Source organism: Canis lupus, chromosome 14 (genome assembly GCF_003254725.2).
Source record: "Canis lupus dingo isolate Sandy chromosome 14, ASM325472v2, whole genome shotgun sequence".
In the NCBI taxonomy this organism is placed as follows: Eukaryota; Metazoa; Chordata; class Mammalia; order Carnivora; family Canidae; genus Canis; species Canis lupus.
Window position 1 is genome coordinate 48,981,565 of NC_064256.1, and position 25,157 is coordinate 49,006,721.

General features: G+C 37.9%; 2 long non-coding RNA genes across 10 annotated transcripts in view; one reads left to right on the plus strand and one right to left on the minus strand.

The window, feature by feature from the left end:
• Positions 1–25,157, minus strand: part of LOC112670737 (uncharacterized) — a 56,657-nt gene that overhangs the window by 26,763 nt on the left and 4,737 nt on the right. For 7 of the 9 annotated variants that reach the window (XR_004804608.2, XR_004804605.2, XR_004804606.2 and 4 more), the window contains exons 3-5: positions 16,250–16,359; positions 7,786–8,135; positions 537–611 (exon numbers count right to left, since the gene is read on the minus strand). This is a non-coding gene — a long non-coding RNA (uncharacterized LOC112670737). Of the gene's footprint in view, positions 1–536; positions 612–7,785; positions 8,136–8,770; positions 8,867–16,249; positions 16,360–25,157 lie in introns of all 9 variants that reach the window. The other 2 variants (XR_004804611.2, XR_004804609.2) reach the window with 2 other exon arrangements.
• Positions 1–25,157, plus strand: part of LOC112670739 (uncharacterized) — a 114,610-nt gene that overhangs the window by 723 nt on the left and 88,730 nt on the right. The window contains exon 2 of the long non-coding RNA XR_007402108.1: positions 442–589. This is a non-coding gene — a long non-coding RNA (uncharacterized LOC112670739). The remainder of the gene's footprint in view (positions 1–441; positions 590–25,157) is intronic.

Below are 25,157 nucleotides of genomic sequence, written 5' to 3' on the forward strand. Positions count from 1 at the left end.
TTTGAACTCATAAAAAGAATGAAGAGAGGGAACACATTTTCCTGAGGTTAATGACTGACACTAGTGGTCTGGCACATTATTTGTTAAATGAAAACTACAGAAAGAGGCAAATTATGTGCAAAAAGATTAGAGAGTAAAAATCACATAAAATTACTGTGCTTTCAGTAAGAAAGGCAGAAAGTGAGGGGTCATATGACATGTTGGCTAGATAAAAGAAAAGTACTCTTGAGAAGAAAACACAGTATTAGTTCACTTGTGGAGAACTGTGTATGGAGAAGTGTTGGGGAGGAATGGGACCAAGAAGGCAAGAGGAAGCTGGCTGTATCCATATACTGGAGATGTAGATAAGCAGGAGTCTGGAAAGGAGGGAGTGGACTATGTGAAATGATTGAACCCATTCCTTTACGTTAAGCTTTCAAATGCTTTTGTAATAATTCACAGGACACTTCAGAGGAGTCATGTAATTGAACTGGCAGAAAAATAAGGAATAGGCCCCCGTGAAGGCACCATTGTGAAAGAAGAGCTGCTTGCCTGACCTGTCCATCCTGGGTTCAGCAGCATCAGTCACTCCAGACACTTGGATCACAAGGTATGAATGTCCACTTATGAGCCTGGGTTTTACAGAAACAGCATCAAATATGACTAGATGAGGGGCTGACCTCAGATATATGAATAGTATTTAATTAATATAATACTACTAAATAAGCATAAACATTATACTTTACATAAATGTATGAAGAACTCCACTATGACTCACTCCCTGTATTGTTTTACTATTAAATGGCAACTAAGAAATTGGATGCTAAGGGAATGTCCAGTGCTAGACCTATTCTGGGTCTTCTTTCTTTGAAAACTTTGTGTGTAGGATGATCCTCTTCTGTGTCACCAGGTTCTTCATGATGTGCTTTCCCTCTGTGAATCAAGATTGATTGATCAATTGTTAAAAATTCTCAATTGTTTCATTTGCAACTGGTAAAAACTCACACTTGAAACACGGGTTTTGTTACCAGCTCTCTATCTGTTCTTAAGTTGCTGCTTTATATGTTTAATTGAGGGACCTTGTAACAACAGCAATAATAATTGGAAACCCTTATCTACTTTACACACGTACATATGTGTGGACAACTTAATTGTAACCAGGACCTCATAAAGTAGGAAGTAGTGCCATCCCACCATATTGCTGGGACACTTAGGCACAGGGATAGATGTAGGGTAACTTGCTCACACTGTCTGTGCTGGTAATTAGCAAAGGGGTTTGAGCCTGGGCAGCTTGAATCCAGAGCTGATGCCCTTAACCACTGCCATTTACTCTCTCTCAAAAGCATCATTCTTCCTCCTATGTAACCTAGCTATTAGAATTAATCAAAATGGTTCCTCTCTCTTCTACATAGCAATCAGGAGAATTCTACGGGTCATCCTTCATTTTGATGGAAGGTTTGACTTTTAACCAGACCTATAATATGATAAAGCTAACTCTACTATGCAGAAGTCTGTTTTTTCTTTTTTTTTTTTTCACACCATCAAATGTCTCATAACCTGCACTTTTTAATAAATATGTTTTCATTTTAACCTATGTGCTACTGTTTGGTCATCAATATATTTTGCTTTAATATATTCATAATCCAGAAGAACGGACCAGGATATATATTCAAAATTTGTATAGAATTGGTGTAGAATTTTGGGATGGAGGATGAGAAGTTGGAGTGGGCACATCAGAATGTGCTTCCTGAACAGCTAGAAGAGTGATGATGATGATGGTGCTCTGATGTGGATGTTTCAGGTGGGAGAGAGAGTTTATAAAGGGGTAGGGAGTGGAGTGGAGCTAAACCTGACTGCTGTCTCAAGAGGAGTAAAGGACCACTGAGAGGGAAGGGCTAGTAAAGTGAGTTTTGACCCCGATCTTGAAGGAAATAATGGGTGTACTGATAGCACCATACAACGTAATCTGTGTGGATGAGAATCTCAGCAAAGTTTGGAGGCAAAAATGGCCAAGATGCAGCTAATCTGCAGCAGTTCCCTTCAGTTTTTCAACAGATGTAGCAATCTCTATTATTATGGTTATAGTTTTTTGGCTTCTCAGATAATTTTAACTTATTTCTAGAAATGTTATCACAGCTTTATCTTTATTGTGACCAGATGCGAGCAGATTCAAAGCAATTGGGGTTGTCTGGAAATGTTAGAGTTTGTGTAAAGCAGACATATCAGTCAGAGGTAGACTGCTGTAGATTATAAACACAAGCCAAAACACTTTGCACAAATGACAAAAACAAGAAACAAAAATCTCTGTAAGACTATATTGCTAATTTATGTGTCTATTAAATATAGTATAAAGTTTATTAAGTTGCTTCAAATGCATATTTCCTATAAAATCACTAACTTGTAAGCTAATGCTATTTATTTTTGGTCATTAATTCACCCTTCTTTATGAGAGGTAAGAGCCTCATAAAACCTTAGAGTTACAAGGACCTGAGAGATAATTAAATATATGCCTTCCCTTTTGCAAATGACAAAACAGAGGCTCAAAGAGATCAAAAGATCTTCCTAAGGTCACATAACTGGTTACCATCAGAGCTGAAGCTAGAATTCTGATCTTCTGACACTTAGGTCATGAAGTGCTTATTTTCCTAATATTCTCTGAAGTGGCCTTTATGGATACTTGGAAAGTCAACCCCTTAAGTGTCTGGTTCTAATTACATCACGCATTATACACCAACAGTGTGATACATTATAATTCATAAGAAGACATTATGAAACTAAATAAAATATAAACAGGATTGAATTTTTGTTATATGACACATTAGAGAGATTGACATTAGAGGCAAGGATAGAGAATTACAGTGCTGTTTTAGGGAGACTTAGATTTAAAAAAAAAAAAAAAGGAACTTGATATAGCAGTAAGCCAAGGTAAATTCTTCATCAGGGAGTGATGTGATTTTATGATGTTCTAGGAAGATTATTGTATCAGTTATATGGATATTGGCAAAAAGTCAAGTAGAAATCAAGAGAAGGAAAATGATATCAGAGGCTTCTGAGATGATCCAGAATTGACATGAGTTAAGTATACCCTCCAGTGATGGTGACATCTGTGGACCACTCTTCATTTAGTGTCTGTGTCTATTCAGGCTGCTGTAACAAAATACCCTGGACTGGGTGGCTTAAACAACACAAATTTATTTCTTCCAGTTTTGGAGCCTGGGAAGTCCAAGATCGAGGCACCAGCAGATTGTGTGTCTGAGAGCCAGCCACCTGGTTCACCGCCATCTTCTTGCTATGTCTTCACATGGCAGAAGGGGCAAGGGAGCTCTCTGGGGTCTCCTTTATAAGGGCACTAATCCTATTCATGAGGTCATGCTCTCATGATAAATCACCTCCCAAAGTCTCCATCTCTAAATACCAACACATAGGAGATTAGATGGCAACAAAAGGATTATGACACAAACATTTAGTCTGTAGCAATTAGCGACTGGATAACATCAATAATGGGGAAAGGTGAAAAACTATTTGTCATGGTTCCTAACCAAGGCTTTGAAATCTATGGAAATTAAAAAATGCAGCCACCTAAGCTCAGCCTTTGTGATTCTGATTTGATCCCAGGTGGGTTCATAAAAGGTGACAGTGTATATGAAATGCTAAATAAGAATGGGGAGACAACAGGAAAAAAAATCACTTTTCAAAAAGAAGATGTAGGGATTCTTCAGTTTACGAAAGCAATTTTTTTTTTTTTTTTTTTTTTTTTTTTTTTTTTACGAAAGCAATTTTATTCTTCTTCCTTGAGAAACTGTTGAATAAGTAGACTACTGCTAGTTAATGATAAAGCCATGTGTTCCTTACAGGTGACTGAGGTTAGACTCAAACACAACACCCCTAGACGTCCTAATGTAAGCAGATAGAATTAAGTACGTATAAAAACATAAGAATTACTTGCTTTCAAGTGTCCTGTGTTTTTATTTCACCTTTTCTCCTTCTCATTTTTTATTCTCTTTCCCAAGTCCCTGGGTACTCTCTAATTTTCCCTTTAATACACACCTCTCTCTCTGTCCTCGGGCCCCTCTCACCAGGTGGAGTCCTCTGGGAGGAAGAGTGGAAAGGGAAACTAATGGCGCCAAGCCTCCTACCTGAGTGAGAGGACAAGGAGTCTTGATTGTTTTCCTTTAGAGAGACTGGGGCGTAGTAGGATTTGTTTGTGAGCACAGAATCTGTCCCCAACTTTCTCATTGTCTTGTTCCACTTGAGTCATTCTAATCTGAAAGTCCTGCTGTAAAGTGTGGAGGATGCACAAGGGGTCTTCTTTCATCTTTCAAAGATCACCACTGTGTTTTGCATTCTAAGAGTGTGCATCTCAGCCTCTACCTCATAAACTCCAAAAGTGGGATCCCTGGGTGGCTCAGCGGTTTAGCACCTGTCTTCGGTCCAGGGCATGATCCTGGAGTCCCAGGATCGAGTCCCACATCAGGATCCCTGCAAGGAGCCTGCTTCTCCCTCTGCCTGTGTCTCTGCCTCTCTCTCTCTCTCTGTATCTCTCATGAATAAATAAAATCTTTTTTAAAAAATAAATAAACTCCAAAAGTACAGGCTGAAGATTCACAAATTCATTTCTCCATTTTGGACTTCTTTGAACTCCAGATCTTGTATTCCAACTACCTGCTCGACATCACCACTTGTGTATGTAATAAGTATCTTACTTTTAACATACTCATAACTGAACTGACCAATTTTTGCCCCAACCTGTTTCCCCTACATGGCTTTGCTCTTCTTAGTTACTTGTAATTCCATTTTTATGGTTTCTCAGGACAAAACCCAAAACTCTCAATCTCAGAGTTTGATCACCAGCCAAACAAACAAAAGTCCTTGGAGTCATTATTGACTAGTTTCTTTCACTCAACTCACACATCTAATTTGTCTGCGAATCCCATTCACAGTATCTTCAAAATATATCCTGGCTTCCAGCTATGATGGACTGGCTTGGAGCTAACTAATCCTCCCACTGAGAGCAGCTAGAAAATCTGGATAAAATATAGAAAAACATCTGTTTGAAGGCATTGTATGGTTTCCAAGGCAGCCAGGATTTGAGGAGTCCTAATCCCAGAATAAAGAGACTTGCAGAGAAGTGAGGTTTACCTTCTAAGCCAATTCTGCCCTTGAGGTAGTATGGGCCAGGAGTGAGAAAAGCTGAGCAAAAAATAGTTATGGGAAGGCTGGTGGTACTGGGGAGATAAAAACTGGACTATAGGGCCTTCCAGATGGATGGGCCCAGAATCCCAGTTGAAAGCCCTACATGTCAACAGGCAAGGTATATAAGGGTAAAACAAACAGATCAGGCCTGATAAAGCTTAAGCCCTGAGTGGGTTAATGGCTCCACTCCTACTCAAAACTGCCTTCTAGAAGCTTAAGAAGGGCCCTTTGGAGAAAGATGACATCACCCTTTTGATCCTCTACAATTTTTCTATAAACTGTCCTGATTTATCATATATAACCTTAGGGCGGACTAGACAATGAAAGATACCCACAGGTGATTCAGATATCGGAATTTAAAATAACTTTAAAAGTTGTGTTCAGGAGGGGCCCCTGGGTGGCTCAGTCAATTACGCATCAGCCTTCCACTCAAATCATGATCTGGAGGTCCTGGGATAGAGGCTCCGTCATTGGGCTCCCTGCTTAGCAGAGAGTCTGATTTTCCTTCTCGCTCTGCTCCTTCTACCCCTGCTTGTGCTCTCTCTCTCTCTTGCTCAGTCTCTCTTAAGTAAGTAAGTAAGTAAATAAATAATTTTAAAAATTGTGCTTAAACAACTTAAACTTAATGACAAAATGGAAAACTTTGCTGGAAAACTGAAATCTCTAATAATAAGTGGAAAATCAAGAACTAAAAATTATCATTTTCTGATGGTGGTAATTTTTTAAATGCCTTCTTTAATTTTGTTTTGATAAACCAGAAATTTTTCAATTTTACTAGTCATCTCAAAGAGCAAACTGTAGGCATTGGTTCTTTCCAGGGAAATGGGCTAGTTTGCAAGAGGCAGCTGTAGATTAACCTAGTAAAGCACACTAGGATTTAGTTTTCACATCCAGAAAATGCAGGGTTTAGATTAAGTGAATATTTATTGAACTTCAGGAAAACATTGATTTTTGAGTTATAAAGAAGACAACGAGTTGGAGATGTGCCACAGGTAGAGTTTAGGAGAGAAGTCGGGGTTAGATTCATAAGCTAGAGGGTGTTTCATCTGCCAAGAAGTGGCAGTTGTAGCTAAAAGAGTGTATGGGATCACTAAAAAAGACAGTGAAAAGACAGAAGAGGGAGCATGGAAGGGATAGGGATGGAGATCTGGACATCTGTGCATTTCCAACAGTTGTCTTTCTCAATCTCAGAGTTTGAGCACCGGCCAAACTACTAAAAGGGCAAAACAAATAAATACCCTTCCCCTGAAAAATAAAACAATTTGTGTTTTGCTAAACAATTTTTCTTCTTCTTCTTCTTCTTCTTCTTCTTCTTCTTCTTCTTCTTCTTCTTCTTCTTCTTCTATTTCTTCTTCTTCTTTAAACCTTTTCTAGTAGAAGGTATATGTGGATATATATATGTATGAATGAATGACTTATGCTTCAAAAAAGTAGGATTTTTGAGCACCATTAAAGAAAAAATGGCATTTAAAGATAAAGTAAGAAACTAAGGTTATGCAGTCCTATTCTCAGAGAATCAACTAATTTAAGGACAAGGGTATTAAGGACAAGGGCCTGAATTGTAGGTGACTCCATGGGACATGGCAACACCAGGGTATTAGAAAATTTCCATGGCTATGTGATTTTAGTGCAGATGTTGGGTTCCTTGGAAGATAAATCAAAACATCTATTAAAGCTATGTATTTATCACAACCATAATATTTTAGGTCTTCCATTTTAGTCATTCACATATATAGCTTGCCCAAGATTGAATGCTTTTAATTTCTTGAGCATATAGGCCATAAATACTGTGTAAACCTGATGACGTGTTAGTCAATGACCTATAATCTCAAATTGAAAACTGTGCTGATCTGGCAGGCTGTGTAAGAAATTTTCATCTCTCTGGTATTATCAAAATCCTGACATGCTTTTAAAAAATTGTTAAAATTAACTACGACACTTGCTTTAGTATACACATGGCCTTATAATTTACAATGCATTTGCCATGCTGAAAGATTGATTTCAGATAGGTCTAGCTTGTCTGACTGGGGAAAAAAATTGTCATTCTGTTTCATAGAATAAAACAAGACTCCACAAGACACATTCAGTTAAAATGAAGCAAAATCTGCAGTGTTTGAGAATGGTAATGCCTTGTGTTATCTGGATTTATTGATCAAAATAAAATCAGTGTTCCATTTCAAATCTGCCTGCAGCAGCATGCTCTTTTCAACAGCCCCAATTTTTTTTGAAAAGCTTCCCACTAAACTCTCCACCCCCCACCTACCCCTTTTCAGCATAAAAAAATCTTACAGAATTGCATACTAACTGGAATATTAATAAGTCATTTCCTATAAAGTTAAGGTAGAAATAAGCCAATGAATTAAAAACCCATAGATAGGGGAGCTTCTGAAAGGTGCTTTCTTAGCACATGAAATTACAAGATGTTTCTATTGAACCCAACAGGCTAGATTTGAATAAAACCTAATCTTACATTAAAAATTATAGCATGAGAGACTATGGAAAATTCTCTTATAAAGTCTTAAAACTTTTTCTTTTGTGAAGAATTATGTACATAGGGTATTGATTTTTTTATCTCAACTAAACAAGAGAGAAAAATTGATTGCTGAGACCTACCCCAAAACTTAATGTTTAAAACAACAACTAGTTGATTTCATCTCAAAATTATATGGATCTGGAATTCAGGCAGAGCTTCGCTGGGTGATTTTCTGCTTCCCCATTGTCTTGATGGAGATAACTTAGTGGAACTCAGCTGGCAGGTGGACTGATTGACAGCTTCGCAGGTGTTTTCAGTTGACATCCTGGTGTGGGTGGTTGGAAGACTGGGCTCCCTGACTCTCCACCATTTAATGGAAGTAGTTGTAAAAACTTTGCAACAAATTTTAACACAGCAAACACTGTTTCAGTTTTAGGTCTTTCAAGAAGCCAAGATGGGAATAGATAGGAGACTTATTGAGGGTAAACATCTGTGAAGGATAAAGAGAGAGTGAGCAGAATAACGAGAGCCTTCATACCACAATGAAGGTCTGATATCTATGAAAGGAAGGAGGAAAAGGAGGATTAGGTAGTAAAAGACTTAAACTTTAATGGAATCCTGGCAAAGTCTCTGCCCTGAGCAAAAGTTGCTCATTAGAAGAGTACCATGACAAGGGAAAATGAGCTAGACCTAATACTGCATTGTGCTAAGTCGTTGGCTGGAAGCATATTGGGAAAAATAATTGTCCAGTGGATCCAGAGGGATGACAGCTAGAGTTAATAATCAGCTGTGCTTCCCACAGTAGGTTCTGTTGAATGACAATGTAAGACACCTCCATGACTGCCATATCTACCGAGGTAGGCATTTCATAAATAAGATGAGATATGGTAATAAGGTAAGTAATTATGCTTATAAGGGTAACACCAATGTCTGTTCATTTCCTAAAGAGTAAAAATCATCAGAGAAGAAACCAGTGTCTTGATTAGCAGACTTCGAGAGAGTCTGAGGAGTTGTGCTTGCTCTCTCAACCAAAAAGAAAACAGCTATACTCTGGCTACAAGCACTCAAGTCTTTGGCCAGGTTTATCTTCTGGGCCATTTATGATTTATTATATAACAAACTTACCTTTTTGTCTTTCAGTGACTGATGGGCCTGGGCAGGGGGGTTGAGCGTGGGTTGGAGGCTTTGTTGGGATGCTTAGGAAATAGTGCGGTCAGTCTTCTGTGGACATGTATGGAAAATAATACTGGCTGTGAGCTATGCTTTGAGTCATTATGCAAAATCAGTAGAGCCAGAACAATTCTATTTGATTTACAAATTATTTACGCCCCGAAGAAATGTGGAAGTAAAGTTTCTGGGAGCTGGAATGTTAATTTTCTGCTTTGGCTCTTCAACTGGAACTGTCTAAATGACTTCCAGGACTGAAAATCCTTTTACATTTCTTCTGGAACTTCAAGGGAAGCGGGTTGGCAGTGACTAAGATGGATTATCTTCTAATGTGGAAAGTGGGGACAGAACCTTCTACCTAAGGCCACAATGGGGAGACAATAAGAATATTTTCTGATCTTTGTCCTGGAATGGAAACTGATTTCTTTCAATTCTTGAGACTCTTAGGCTGTGGTGGAGTCATTAGGAGTTGATGTGTATGATGCTTATCTAGGCAACTTGCTGATGTTTGATTGAAGTATAGTTGGCATACAGTGTCATATTAGTTTCCAAAATAGTGAACTGACAATTCTATACATTACTTCTTATTTAAAAAGCAGATGTCAGGGCTCCAGCTCTTGAGTTTCTGGCTATAGGAGGTCTGGGATAGGGTTCAGAGCTTCTTTCTGTATTATTAAGAAGCTTCACTAGAAGGCTGGTGAACACTAAAATTTGAGGACCATTGTTTTCAGACAGAGGTAAAAAAAAAAGGAAGCATTTAGAAGGATAATGCTCAATATCAGATCTATCTACAATGCTACTATTAATTACAGGCATGTGTATTTTCAAATTGTTACTTTCAAGATATGCTTCATGCACACTTATGTTGTATTGGGATTTATTCTAAGATATAAGGATACAAAAAGAATGGGACACCATCTTTTCCTTAGGCAGCTCACAATTTGATGGAAGGAATAGGTAAAATACAGTAATGTCAAATATATCCTAAATTAAAAAAATATTTATAGAATAAAAATGTATAGAGGGAAGTGATATGCTCTGGGGCTATAAATAATGGCTTTACAGAGGAAGTGATATACAAACTGGATTTTGAAGGATATATTGGTGTGTGTTAAATGAATTAGGGCAGAAAAAATAATCTAGAAAGAAAAAAATGGTTTATACGTAGGTGCAGAGGTATACTTGAGTATCTGTAAGTAGTGTAAGGAGAACATAAAATGTAAAGCAAAGCGGTATAAAGGATGAGTCTGGAGAGGTAGGTAGGATACAGATTATAAAAGGTCTTATATTCCATGCTAAATATTTTAGTGTTTTTTAATATTTTAGGTTTTTATCCATTTTGCTAAAAGTGTCATAATGTGTTTTTGTTTTTATTGTTTTGTTTTGTTTTCTTTAGTGAGTCATGGATTCCTCTGGAATAATCTATCAGAAATTTTCACATATTTACACATGCAAAATTTTTGCATTTAAGTTCAGGGAGTCATAGTCCAAAGAACACCCATTGTACACAATGCTTAAAGAGAGTCACATTGTCACTTTGTGCTTTAGATTAATTGCTCTGGTTAGTATCAGTTCAGCAGTTGAACTGGGTGAGAGAAGGCCAGACTACAGGCATGGAGATGAGTATGCAGGCAGTGGCAATAGAAACAAAGTGGGGAATCAAAAATGCCAGAACTGGGATTATTACTAAAAAGGAGATAGTTAAAGTCTTCTCCCAGGTTTCTGACTAGGCTTTTGATTATATAGAAGTGTTACCCGATGCAATAGGAAATATGAGAAGAGTTCTTATGGAAGAAGGAATGCACAAAATGACTTGGGCTTTGCACATGTTAAGTTTGATATGCGAACTGACGTTTCAGAAACAGTTATATCCACGGGTCTCTTGCTCAGGGAAGAGATCAGTGTAGCAAATAACAGTTGTTAGCCAACTGCACCTGTAACACGTTGCCACTTTCTTGCTGGTCAAGCTCTGACTTTGTGGCTTCCCCCTCCTCTGTGCAGCTTGGGAAGGTAAACCTGACCTCATTCTCAGGAAGGATTGCCTCTCGTCTGGAATAGTCTGTTCTGATCATAGTGAAACCATTTCCCTTGCCAGTGATTTGCTTAGGAAGTGGCTGGTGATTCAATTCTGGTCAATGAGAAATAAAGAGGTGTCTTCTGGGACCTGCTGAGAGAGTTCCTTTATGCTTATGAGGCCATTGATGTGTGAGAATTTGCAGCCTGGAGCAGGTGTAATCATCTTTAATCCATGGAGTAAGCTAGCCATTATGCTGAGGATGACCTTTCTGCTATTTGTAACCAAAATTATCCTAAACTTGGGATTTGGGATTGATCTATCTATCATCTGTTCATCTAACATGGAAAAAATAGCACAACATAAAATTTGCAAACTTAACTGTGTTTAAGTGTACAGTTGAGCAGTGTTAAGTAAATCCACATTGTTGGGAAAAGATCCCCAGTATTTTTCATCTTGAAAATATGAAACGTTTTACTCATTAAATGATTTCTCCTCACTTATCTGCCCCCACCCCCCACTCACCTCCCAGCCCCTGGCCACCACTGTGTATCTAGTGAATGAATAAGTTGTAACTAAAGCCATGAGAGAGAACAAAACCTTGTCCAGAGAGAACATAAAACTGAAGACTCTGGTATGTTAGGAGGACGAAGAATAAGAAAGGTCTACAAAGGACATGGAAAAAGATCGACCAGAGGTAGAAAGAGACCTGCTATCACGCAAGTTCATGAGGCTCATGAGGGAGAGGCTTTGGGAGATGGATTAATTATCACGCTGGGTGCTGCAGGAAGGTGTATTCAATGCAAGGCCTAGAAATGTCAACAGCGTTTTGTAATCGGGAAGTCATGGGTAATGTGGATGAGTTTCAGTGGAATAAGGTTGGAAGCCAGAGCTGAAGAGTGAATAGTAATTGAATAGGAGGTTTCACAGCAAGAGAAAAAGCCATGCGGTGAAATCCCCCCTTTTTTAAACTTGCCCGTTGAACACCCAGCTAATATTTGCCCTGTTTTCAGCTCTATGATATAGAGAGCGTTACCGCAGAGACTAGAACAAAGCAGAAGCTTGAGCTTTAGAGGCCCCGTTTATCCTCCTGCTGCCTAAATGAGCACATATCCTCTAGAGCAACTTTGACTTCTGGCCAGCTTTGTGAGCTTTGTTTAGCTTTGTGAACCCTGTGGCTCTATATTGTTTTATGCTTACATGAGGGTCCAGGAAGAGGTATCTTTGAAAGGGTGGAATTTGCCCAATGGACGGATCTAATTTAAACAGTGTCCCAGTTTCAGGACTGTACGCACCTTAGGAGACATATTTGGTCCTCTCTAAGCACAGCTTCCAGCAAAGCCTCGTCTGCTTTAAACTTAAAGCAGCTTCATTATTATTATTTGTCCATTTCCCCATATTAGTTGAAATGGAAAAAAATATTAGTATTATGCAGTATCAAAGGTCACTTTAATCTCCACATTTTTTTCTCTGTAACTACAAAAAAGAACATTTTAATGAAAGGTTGCAATCTGTTTAATTATAACCCCAAGTGGCTGAGCTGCCAGGTGAGTGGTCTAATGCCATTCATCCTTTGAAGCCCTATGAATTGAAAGAATTTATAGCAGATTCCTGGATATCCTCAGGGCTGACTTTAAACGTGACTAGGTTGTAGATTTCCCAGGCTTGACCAAAGTGAATTGTTTTTGTTTTTTTCTTAAAGAGATTAGCAGGTAAAAATGATCTTAAACACCACAGAATAAGTATATTCAAATAATAAAAATATATATATATTTCTAAGAAAATTATGTTGAATATAAAATATAGATTTTGATGAACATCTCACTTGTCATCTAATTCATATTTGGTGAATGAATCAAGTATCTACTATGTGTAAGAACGGAGGCAATGTCCAGGGGTACCGTGTAACAAGCTCAAAATATTTTATAAAGTGGAAAAGTCTCTCATTTTTGGAAAGCTAATTTTTTTGTATGCTAAGTTGTTTTAGGTGAATATGAGGATGACATGTATAGTTAAGTGGCTCTACTGTGCTGGAAAATAGTTATCTTTTCTCCTCCTACTCCAAATCCTTGCTCCTAACATGGCATATGGATCTGAGTGATTCTCCTTGTTGTCAATTAAAATTCAGAAGGTAAATTCAGAGACCAATGTGTTATTAAGATAATAAAATATGCTGCACTACTCAGTAGAAGTCAGAGTATGAGTAGAACCATTTTTGAAATATTGTGTAAAAAAATATTTTGGATATGCATACTGGTTCACAGAATGTTTGGTGTTTTCAATGAATAAAATAAGTTTTGAAAGAAACTTGAGGCAGTAAATGTCAATTAAGCCCACAAAGATGGACATATGTTTATATGATAACAAAAAGTTTTTGGAGAACAAACCATCCTGGGCTTCTGAATATTTAAATGAGAACATTTCAATGTTCTATCAATATACTGGTGTTAAATAACAAGACAGTGACTGAGAACAAAGCTCTTTGCTTTTGTTTTGCTGCTTTGCAGTCAGGGTATTTGCTGGAGTCAAATCTAAGATATCTGTTTATTTATTGGCCTGATTCCCAAAATGCCTCAAATGGAAAATTGCTCGTTGCCATTTAGTCCCTGTGGATTTCTACAGACCTGAGGATTTAATTACCTAGTTGTTCACTTTATGAAGTGGTCAGCCTGTGAAGCCGGCTCTAAGCTGATAATCACCTGGGAGAAAGAACTGCTGGTTTTTACCCTGATGATTTTAATTATCTTTGGTAGCTCAAGAAATAGTAAGTCTCTTTAAGGTAGTTGTTAACAAGAATTTTTGACAGTAGAGAAGACAGGGGATATATTTCAGTGCTCGAAATGCCAGATCGAAAAGAGATGCTATTCATAAGTGAATGAACTAATGGAGGGGAAGACTGTAATTGGATGTTCTCTCTTATTCCTCTTCCTTTAAATTCCCACAATAACCAATTTATTCTGGAAGGGCCTTCCGTGGACTATAAGCATTATTCTCTTTGTTTTTGATGTTGGCAACTTTTTAAAAAAATGACACAAAACCAAAACCAAAAATAAACAGGAAGAGTTCCAAATTAAATAGGCCTGCTGGTTGATTTCAGCCTATAGGCCACCAAATTCCACCAATTTCTGCTTGAAATTTTTCCTTGATATATATATATATATACATGAAAGTGATTTCTTTCTCTTCTAAATTCATATAACAATTATTGTCTGTGCTCCTCATTTTGAAATTAATCACGAACTGCCTCATGACATCTTTCCTATTATGTCTTGAGCTATTGTTGAATTTTTTATGGCTCTGAAACTTTTCACTTGCCTTGAGCCTCTAATCAATTGTTAACTTCTTTCGTGCAGAAACTGTGTCTTCTATTTCTTTGCATTTCCTCTAGTGCCAAACCCAGTGAAGCCTCAATGAATGAATGTTAGTTTTGTTTTATTTCATAAGATGCATAATATTCCAAATGTATAGTCACCTTTTCTGTAAGAGTACTGAAATGACAGAAAATGAGATATAATCAGTTCATATTCATGGAGTGATGTTTATTTATCCCTGGAAGAGCTGCAAAATTTGTAAAAAGAAACAAATACTTCCAAGGAAACTCAGGAACCAGATCATAACTGCCTCAGATGTGTTACCAGGGAGAAACATCTCCCCTTCTTTCCTTTCCTACACTGAAGAGTGAGCAGATAAAGATTAGGTGAGCAGAGGAAGAGATAAAGCAGCATGTCCGGAGCCTCTCATGCCTACTGCTTTAATTCGTACAGCTCCACAGGTCGTGATCATCATCCCCATTTTACAGATGAGGAATTGTGTGGGGAAGGGAGGTGACACAGAAGGTCACACAGCAACTGTCAGAGCTTGGGTTTTAATTTGCAAATCTGGGCTGCTTCTCTCACCCTAGCAGCTTTTACCTTGCCACCTCCAGGAAGGTGGGTCGTTGCAAATGTGCAGGATGAAAGAGCTAAGAGACAAGGTCAACGCAATGCCAAGATGTGTTTATCTTTTGCAGCTCCTTCCTCTCTTCTCTTCATTTTTCTTCCTTGGCTTCAATTCCCTCGTGCTTCTCTTGGCTCTCTCAATCTGCACTGCTGCTTCTGACGCAGGCCCTCCCAGGCCCGAGCACCGAACCTAGAATCCTACCGAGATCTTTACTTGGTTGAATTCTTCTTAAGGCGTTAGTTCCATGTCCCATGTTCTGATAAGTCAGTTTCCAATGACACATTAATGACCATTGATGGATTAATATTATTCTTCTAGATAGCATTTAGAAGACGATATACCTAACAGGTATTGTTAGGAATTTTCAATACGCTAGGAGACATAGAGGGGAAAGTTTTCAATTAGGAGTTCCTTTTTTCCATTTCAAGACAAGTTCTGTGATAGACTTATCTGAAAGGCAAAAATAGAGGCTTTCTTTATTAGGTGCTCATTTATGTTAGTCTTTAACAAGCGGGAACTATTTGAAACAATACAGAAAGGGCCTCAGAGTTTAGATTTGGTTAGGAAAGCCCTGAAGAAGTCCATTTCATTGTGTATTATAATTTCTTGTGCGAGCTCAGTAAACATTCTTCTTTGTGAGGTATGTGATTCCACATGGTCAAACTGAGAAGTTCATTTATATGAGCAGATTATTTGCTTAGGCAGTACTAAGCAGCATCCCTGAGCACCTGCAGGGGTATTTTCCTTGGTCTCGTCTAAGGGGATTGTCTCTAATACAAGTGTATGGAGAAGTTCTTACAAAGCAGTATGTTTGAAAGTGTGCTCCTGCATCAGGATCACAGAGGCGCTTTTTAAAAATGCTAGTTTCCAGACCCAATGAATCAGAATCTCTAAGATTCTGTATTCTTAAAAAAATGTTACTTTAGATGGGTAAGGGGCTCATGGGAAATCTTTTGTAATCAGAACAAATCACTTCCTGGAAAAAATGCATTGATTTTAGTTAATTCTGCTGCTCACAAGTGCCAAATGCATTTGAAGACAAAACTATTTCATACTAGAGAGATGTAGAACCAAAAAGAGTCACTGGGTCACTGGATTACCAGTATTAAAGAGAATCTGCACAATTTTCTGGAGTATATTAAATACAAGTGGAGACTCTCTCTGCTAGGTAAAACTATCATAAATGTGTTTCTTTATCTTCCAACATTTCCCAGGGAATAGCTGAGATTTCGTACAAAGAATGAAAATGTGCACTGCTTCCAACTGTCAAAACAGTGGGCTATGCCATCACTTTAAAACCCCATTTGAAGGTTGTATTATATCCCAAGGTATTTCTTTCTCTTTTTATGCCCTTTATCTCCTTTCCTAGTTTTTATTTTCATGGAAGGTAGTCCTTTTAGGAAAAGCAGTTGTATCTGAAATAATTTTTTGAGTAGGAATACCATGCTAAGAATACCACGGTTTTTCTGCTTCAGTTTCCTTACATTGGAGAATGATTGGTCCATGGAATAGTTTGGTCCTGGCTTTGTCGGTTCTTGTGGACTGTGCAGTCTTGCTAATGTAGCTTCATCTTGCCATGCCCCAAGTTTGCCACCTGTAAAATGAGGAGGTTGTGAGGGCTGATTTCTGATGTCCCTTCCAGCTGTAAAGTTGAGAGAACAGAGACCCTCTTGGCAGGTGTTTTCCCTATTTGGAGATGTTAATATTCAAAGGAAGCTTTTCTACTTTTACTGTGAAATAATATGCATATTTCTCCTAAGAGAAGACATAGAAACAAAACATAAAATGGATCATTTGCATTTAAACTACTTAAGTAAGATGGAAATTACTCACTTATTTAAGTGAATCAGCATTTCCACGTGGAACCTAGTGTGTCATCCTACATTTCTTAAGTTAATCACATCAGGAAAATAGCTCTAGAGGTAGGTGGGCCAACATTAGCAAAACAAGGCTTTTTTTTTTTTAAAAAAAAAAAAAAACAATCCCTTTAATGTGTATTTGCTTGAATTAGTGTTTCCTTACAAAACAGGTGAAGTCAGCATTTCAGAACAAATCGACTAGAAATTAAGAATTGGCATGCTTTTTATTTTCTACCGATCTCTTCTTACCCCTTTTTCTGTTCTAGAAGAGTGGCCTCAATATTTTCTGACCTGCACAGCTATCATTAAAAGAAAATGAGTATGTACTCCTCAAAATGTATGTGTATATTTATATGTTGTATATACCACGTAGTTAATATGAGTATCTCAGGGAATAATATACAATTACAGGAAGCTATCATTAGAGAAAGTAGATAGAAACCTTTTGATAATTCTAAATTGGGCTGGCATAAGGTCTCATATGATTAAGTCATTGTTATTTTTATTTACAAAGATATTTTTTGAAAGCTCTTTGACCACCTTGAGATTTAATTTAGTTGGAAACCTTGTAAATATAGTCTTTAAATCTAATTAGGCATACATCATCTGTAATTCACTGCAATATGTTGGAAACTAAGGAACCAGTGAAAATGGTGAGTTGGGGAAGTCCTGCCCTTCCCTCAGTCTCCTCTGCAGCACGTATGTGACATGTGACTCTCGGACAAATGGACTGGGAGTAGAAACCCAGGTTCATTCAACCGTAAACATTAGCCAAGTTTTATTTCCTTTTTTTATTTCTAGAGTAGAATAAAAGGAAGTTCAATATTTTCTTCCCACATCCCACTTCAAAAATTACTGCTCTTGCAGTGTAGTAACAGGGACAAGCTGTGCAGCAAATGAGAGGTGACTTTTTGAGTCATTATTAGTAGCAAGGCTATAGCTACAGTAAAGCGGATACAGTGTGCTTCCCCTTCCCTCTGTCGTGCTCCCCATAATCAGGTGTGCATCTTCTTAGTAATGGGTAAGTTGATATGAATTGAGGTGGGCAGAGTGGAAAGGAAGGACATGTCTGTTATGACCAGCTTTCCCTAATCATAAGCCACTCTGTGAGTTTCCTTTTGTGGTTTTTCCCTTCCTGTAGGGTTTGTGGTCTTCTTAATCAGGAACTATTATCCACTGAGACAGAAACTCTATGGTGTCTGTCCTTAGCAAGGGCTTTAAAGTTAGTTCAACTGCCAGTTGCCCATTTTCTAATAGGGACTATATTCCCTTCCTCGTGGGAAAAGATGGAATACCATTGAAACAGAATATGTTATAAGGCTTTTAAATCACGATTAATATAGTTGCCCAACTGCCTGTTTTGACAGTTGAGAGCCATGCATATTTTCCTTCTGTCTTTTTCGAGTCTCGGTTATTCTCTGGGGCATGTTGTGAGATATATAAAACTAAATTTTGCACGCTGATGGTGGTTTTGCCCTGAATAAACATGTACAGTCTGCCCACATGTTTTTTTGTGTAGATTCTCTTGGTGATCTCATGGCTGCTTTTTAGTGCTGTACTTAACTTTCTCTAGTGTGAAACATTCGGTCTTCAAATGCATTTGGCACTTGCTAGTAGCAGAGTTAACTGAAAATAGTGCATTTTTCCAGGAGATGATTTGCTTTGATCATGAAAGAGCATTTCCTGGGATTGCTCTGAAATAGCTTGAAAAGAAAAATGATTATTGCAAACACAGTTTGATGTCCACCTTTAGATACACACTTCATAAATGACTACTGTATACTTAAAGCAGGCCCAAGATACATAAACTCAGGAGAATTTATCCTATTTTTAGAACCTGGAAATCTTTGGAGCTAAATAATATAAAGGAAAAGTATAAGGGTTTGACATTTTATAACCATTCCATGCTAAAAATGAGTACTTACAACCCACTATCCAGTACTGTCATTTTCAGAAAGGGAGTAGAGGAAAACCTGCCAGGATAGAAACATCCTGCCACGTTATCCGCGAGAGAGCCAAGAAGTGCAGTTTTAAATCCCATGCTTCTAATTGGACTCGTTTATTTAAAATTGATTTTTCATTTAAATTATATAAGGAATGCATTCTTCTTGTAAAAAAAATGAAATTAAAAAGTAAAGTTTCCCCACCCTTCCCACAGACCATCTGCTTCCCCAAATCCTGTCCACAGACTCTCCCAAAGTATCCATTATTAACTATTAGGATGAATTTCTTATACATGCTTCCAGGCATTTTCAATTCATATAAAAGTACATGTGAGAAAATACACACACACACACACACACACACACACACACACACACACCCTTGTGCATGGGCTAATGCTCTCAGAACCATCCACTGTTGGATAGTTGATGAGGTAATGTTTCTGGGGAACTTTCAGTGAGTGAATTGACACAAACACAATGTAGGGCACCATCCACATGGAGGTACATTTCATGCACCATGCAGAGCAATTACTTTCCTGTATTTATTTAATTTCCCAGAGATTAAATCTGCCTCTCTTGCCTCTGGCCACGATTTTTCCAGCTTTCCAATGATTTCATGCAACTGTTGCCCAGTCCTTTCAGGTTACGGTGGTGTTTAGCATGTCCTTTATGATGTCAAAGCACTTCTGTTAGTTCTCAGTTACTGGGTGAGGCTTTCCTTGATTTCTTTTACTGTTCTCACAAAAGCCCGTTGTGCATCCCAAAACTTGCATCGTGAGAAGCAATGTGAGCTTCTTCCTTGGTGATAGGTCTAGCACTGTCACTAACAAACCTTTAACAACCATTATGGATTTAATTTGTTTGTGAGTACATAGATAAATGGCAGAAAGGTAGACCATCATCCAGCAAATAATACAAGCTGTAGACCTCACTCAGTTTATAGCCATATACCTCATTGATTCTGTATGCATTTTGGGAAACTCATTGGTTGGAAGTATGTAGTATATTCTGCTAAAAAGATACCATCATTGGCTGAGAGCATAGCAAATGCTCAATCATGGGAAGAAATACAAATGTATTTTTCCAGTTATCTATTCCTGTTATCTGTCTACTGTGTAACAACCCACACAAATCTTAATGGCCCAGGGAGCCAGTTTCTAATGCTTAAAACCTCTGGGGTCAGGAATTGGACAGAGCAGAGTGTCAGTGGCTTGTCTCTGTTCCTTGCAATCTAGGATCTCTGCTGGAAAGACTAGAAGGCTAGGGCTGATATCAGTAAGACACATATTAGCTTGTACGTGTGGTAGTTGATGCTGGTTGGTGGCTGTACTTCAGCTGGTTGTTGATTGGGCTGTCAGCCAGAACATCTATAGATGGCCTAGGCATCCTCAGAGCAGGAGCTCGGCTCACAAGTGAATATTCTAAGAGGCAGGAAGTGGAAACTGCCAGTTTCTCATGGCCTGGAGCCTGGAGACTGGCCAGTGTCATTTTCACCATATCTATTGGTAGAACAGAGAGAGACACAGCCCAGATTCTAAGATAGGGAAATAGATGTAATTTCTTTATGGCAGGAAAGTCAAAAAATTGTGGGACTGATTGTTTTTGGAATTCTGTAAGCATGAACCATGTACTATAACGAGTTGTTTATCTATTTTCCCCTACATTAGACACAATATCTCTAAATAGTATTATATCTAACCCCCCTGCTTACAAGTAGTGCAAAAGCAAGCATCTTCCTCCTCCCCAACTTGGTATCATATTGACTTTCGCTGTTTTGCGATTTCCTTTTTTTACATAACAGCTTTCAATATCAATATTCAGTTTTAATATAAATTTATCATTCCTTTTCTCTTGCCTATATAGCATTCTATTGTATAGATGTATGGACTTACTTAATCTCCAAGTAGATTTGTATTTATTTTACATTCAAATTGCATTTACCATGTGTCAAGCACTGTTCTAAGCACTTTATAAATAGCCACTCATTGAATTTTTATAATAGCCTGATGACATAGAGACTATTTATCTCTGTTTTACAGATAAGGAAACATATGAACACAGAGGTTAAGTCACTTGCCTAAAGTCAAATAGTAATGAATAGTGGGGCCCAAACTTAACCTGAGTCTGCCCGACTTCAGAATTTACTTTTAATCATCATGCTTTGCTACCTATTGGTAGATATTTTCTTTTCCCTTAGCTAGTATAAGCCCTACTGCCATGGATGACTTTTTAAAAAAAATATTTCTAAAAATTTCCCGCATATATAAATATACATATGTTTAAAAAGGACAACCTTTAATGATATCCTTATTCACACATGTGAGCATTTATCTTCGCAGAGGTGGATTTTTCCTGTCAATTTAATGAAGCTGAAGCTTCAGGACCCATCCTCACTCGCATGGCTCTTAAATGCCAAGAGTTGTGGAGTATTTTTGGTGCAAGGGAAATCAGGATGCAAACAGAAAGCATTTCTAAGTGAGCATTTCTGGTAATTATCCTAAAGACAACTTATAAAAAAAGAAAAGACCTGGTTTCCAAGATGCCTATAATTTGTTTTAATTTCTTTTCTGATTATAAATATTCACTTTGGTAACTAATTTTGAATTCACCCTGCTGTATTATTTTTCTTCAAGAGAGCCTCCCAGATTGCATAAGCTTCTGGCTTCACAAAGTCTAGATCTGCCTCTGTTTTTGGGATAAATTTCTATAAGTAAAGTTGCTAAGTCCAAGGACTGCCTCTTTTAAAACTTGATAATAGTAAAGATCGTAATGACTAACGCTTATGTAGAATGTGTGTGTGTGTGTGTGTGTGTATCAGACACAATTCTAATTATGTATACTAACTAGTTTATTTCTTACAACATACTATGAATAAGTATCACTATTATTTCCATTTTGGGTTGAAGAAACTGAGACACAGCATTGTCATGATTTATAAAGGTACATATTTCCACATTGCCTCCTAGAAGGCTTCACCAATTTTTCTAACAAGTTTAAATGAAAGTGACTGCATATTATTTAATATTTTAATTTTTAAAGAAATATAATGGCTAATGCATTTTTTAAAAGATTTATTTATTTCAGGGAGAAAGAGGATGAGGGCAGGAGGACCAGAGGGAGAGAGGATCTCAGGCAGACTGCACTGTGCATGGAGCCTGGAGCCTGGAGCCAGATGCAGGGGTGGATCCCATGACCCTGAGATCATGACCTGGGCTGAAACTAAGAGTTGGATGCTCAACTGACAGTTGAGCACTTAATGCATTTTAATTTACATTTTCTGTTATGACAGGCATTCATTGAGTCTATGTTTATTGTGAAGCTATATATTTTTTTTTTCTGTGAATTTTAACTGGTCTGATTCGATCATTCAGAGTCCTGGATGCTTGGAGATGTTGGATACTTATGAGTCCAGATAGATTCCAGTAGTATTAAATAGGCCACTTGGTGAGTTATGCCATGGCTGATGCACAGATTTCAGGGAATGGCTGGCAATGCAGAGAAACTATGTAAAGAGCTATGGCAAATGAAACCACTGGGTTAGGCATTTTCTTTGGTATCATCTACACTTATTCTGCAAGCATAATCCTTAGAACAGGTTGAAAATACTGAGAAGAGCTGTGGAACAATATGGCAGCTGTTTGCAAGTAAACAGCAGTTTTTGTATATTAGGTATTTTTAAGGTCCAAATTCCAAAATGTCTTGTTTGTTTTGAGACATGAGAAGCTAAAGAGAGCCTAATGAGACCAGAGGATAAGAAGAGACCACAGGCCTAGGTCCAGAGTGTTTGGTGTGGAAATTCTCATCATAGCCCAAGTGACCATTAGAAATGTGACCCCTGAAATCGCTGATAGAAAATCCAGAGTCCTTTGCAGAAGGGCATAAGCAACTAGTGGAAACAATTACTTATAGAAGTCATTGGTAAGGACCCTAACAGACCTACCCATCAGTCTGAGGGGATTGAGAAGAGTCCTAACCCACAGTGGGGTAAGAAGTTAGTGTAGCCTCACCATGTGGGCACCATGCAGTCCCCTGCTCTCAGTCAAAGACCAAATCACTCTGTGCCAAATGCAGCACAGAGTGATTAAATTAAATAGTCATAGAATTTCCCTACCAGACACAGGCATTTCCAAGCCTCTGTGCAATTCAGTGCAATTTGTGTAATTATGAAAACACAGAGGTCAAAGCAATGTGAAAAGTAGTGGTCACAGAATTGTAGAAACAGAGGTAGCAGCAGTAGCAATTAAGGCAGATGGGTTTATGTATTACTAATTGGAATTTAGTGGTTTCAAAAGAAACCTACATCCAGGGCAGACCTGGAGATAAGTTGCTTCAAATCTCCTTCACCTTTTATTTTTAACAAAAAAGCTATAATTTATTAATTAAAACGTAAAAGGACAACTATTGCCAAAATCTACATTGTAAAACAAATGAAGCAATGTGATCAGCAAAAGAAGGGTTTCAGCACTCAAAAGTTGATAATACCGAAGATAACTTTCTTTAACACCGAACCTCTATTTTTCTTGTGGTTAGAAGATATCAGAAATTTGGCGTTAAAAGAGAAATGTCATGCATAATCCATTAAGCATCTAGTAAAATTGGGGTTGATGCTCCCATATTATAATTCATTTGTTTATGAACATTTCCATGTGAAAAAAAAAATCATACAAGTAAGGAATTCTTGTAAAAACAGGTGGATTATGTGGACCCTCTAAAATTTCAGTTTTTTATTTCCTGCTTGTGTTGTGGGAGGAGGAGATATAATTGTCTTCTAGGCTCACAAAAGTAGCAGTTGTAAAACTGACCTTTGCCAAGGGCCTGCTTTGCAGATGTGAATATTGCCATGTAACCTAAATTTGATGGGGACATTATGGAGCATTTCATCATCATAACAGGTTCATAGGATTCTGGAAATCTACTAAGAGTGCATTATCGGCTATGTCTGTGGCCTGAAAATTAATATTAGGATTAAAACTATTCGAAGTTTCAATTTTCTGGGCTACCCTATGCTCATTGCTGAAGAAGTAAATAAAATCTGTAAAATGGAAGAAACCCAAATTTAAAATGATCATCCTAAAATTATTACCATTAAAACTATTTCCTAATGTGAGATATTCCAACTCTCCAATACTACTGAAGAATATTAATATTCTCTACTTAATATCTTACTAGTGGCCTCCTAAACTCTTAACTATTTGTGCAAATTATCTTCTGTACTATATTTCCCAAAACTGTTCTGTATTTCTTCAAAAGTAGCTGTTTATTTATCTCTAATATAATTGTGGATTTTATATAATTAAAAGTTATTCTATATCTATTGGGACTTTAAATGATGACTTACTATAATGCGACCCATGAAAACAATCTCCACATTTTATTTATTTTTTATTTCTTGGTTGAATCTATTCCAATATGGTAAGCGGACAATTCTTTCAGCTTTATTAATATGTATGGCCTTCTCTGGGTAGGTTTAGTTTCCTCAAATTTATGGCGGTAGCTGGCATTAGGAATGGAATAAACAGGTCTGCTTAGCTCTGCAGAAAATAAAATAAAGTGTAATTTCATCAACTTTCTCTTTAGTTGTCAGCTCTAAATGCAACTCTCATGTTACAAGGTTAGTGTAAGGCTGACATTAAATCATCATCTAGGGCCATAGCTGAAATACGTTGAATTATGTATTTAAATGTGCTCACACATTATCTCCACATAGAATAAAACAAAGTAATCAGATTTCCATTTTATTTCTCTGCCAGAACCTACAGTATTATTTTGCACTCGCTGGAGGGAATTTGGCAATGTGTTATTCTCCTCAGGCCTGTTTTCGCACGATAGCAATTCGACTGAAGTGCAGTGTAAAAGTATTTATTAAAAGCTATTCCCCTCTGGCACTTGGAAATGAAAGACAATAGGAGTGTGCTGTTTTGCTCTCTGGGAAGGGTTCACATTTTGTGAGTTGATGAAAAAGTTTAGTGTATCACACCCTTAAATAAATATCTATGCTTGCCCCTAGGGAGAAAAGTAACAAGAGTTTGCAAAAGTTCTTAAAACGCTTTGAAGAACAGTGCCCAGCACCTTGGAGCAAGAATGAAGACAGTTTAGGTGCCCAGTCCTGACCAGCCCTTTCAGATTTGAGCCCTGACTCTCTCTGCCTGTGGGCTCGGTCCATTTCATTGACCCATCATCATTTCCCATGCCTGCCTCTGAGCATCTAAGACAGTCACGTGTTTTGGACGTGTGTTTAGTCTCTGCCCACTTGGCCTTCGGAATCAGGAATTCGTCTTCCTGACAGAATGGAAATACCAAGAATATCTGCTGTAAGTTACGAGCTCATGTAACATGAAGAGTTGCAGTTTACCCCCTGCTAACCGCCCCCTCCACCCCCAGACATTGTGAGTTGTTCAGGCCACCTGCTTGGTCTTTGGCTTATGTTTCTCTGGGTAGTTCTTCCCTGAATCTTCACCAAGTCCTTCCCATAGGAAGAATCCACTGAGTTTCCTGTCCCATGACTACTGAAGGTACTCTGGAAATCTGTTCCACTTCGATCAACATGTGCTGTGGTTTTCTGCTGTGGTACTGCTTTTGTTAGCCTG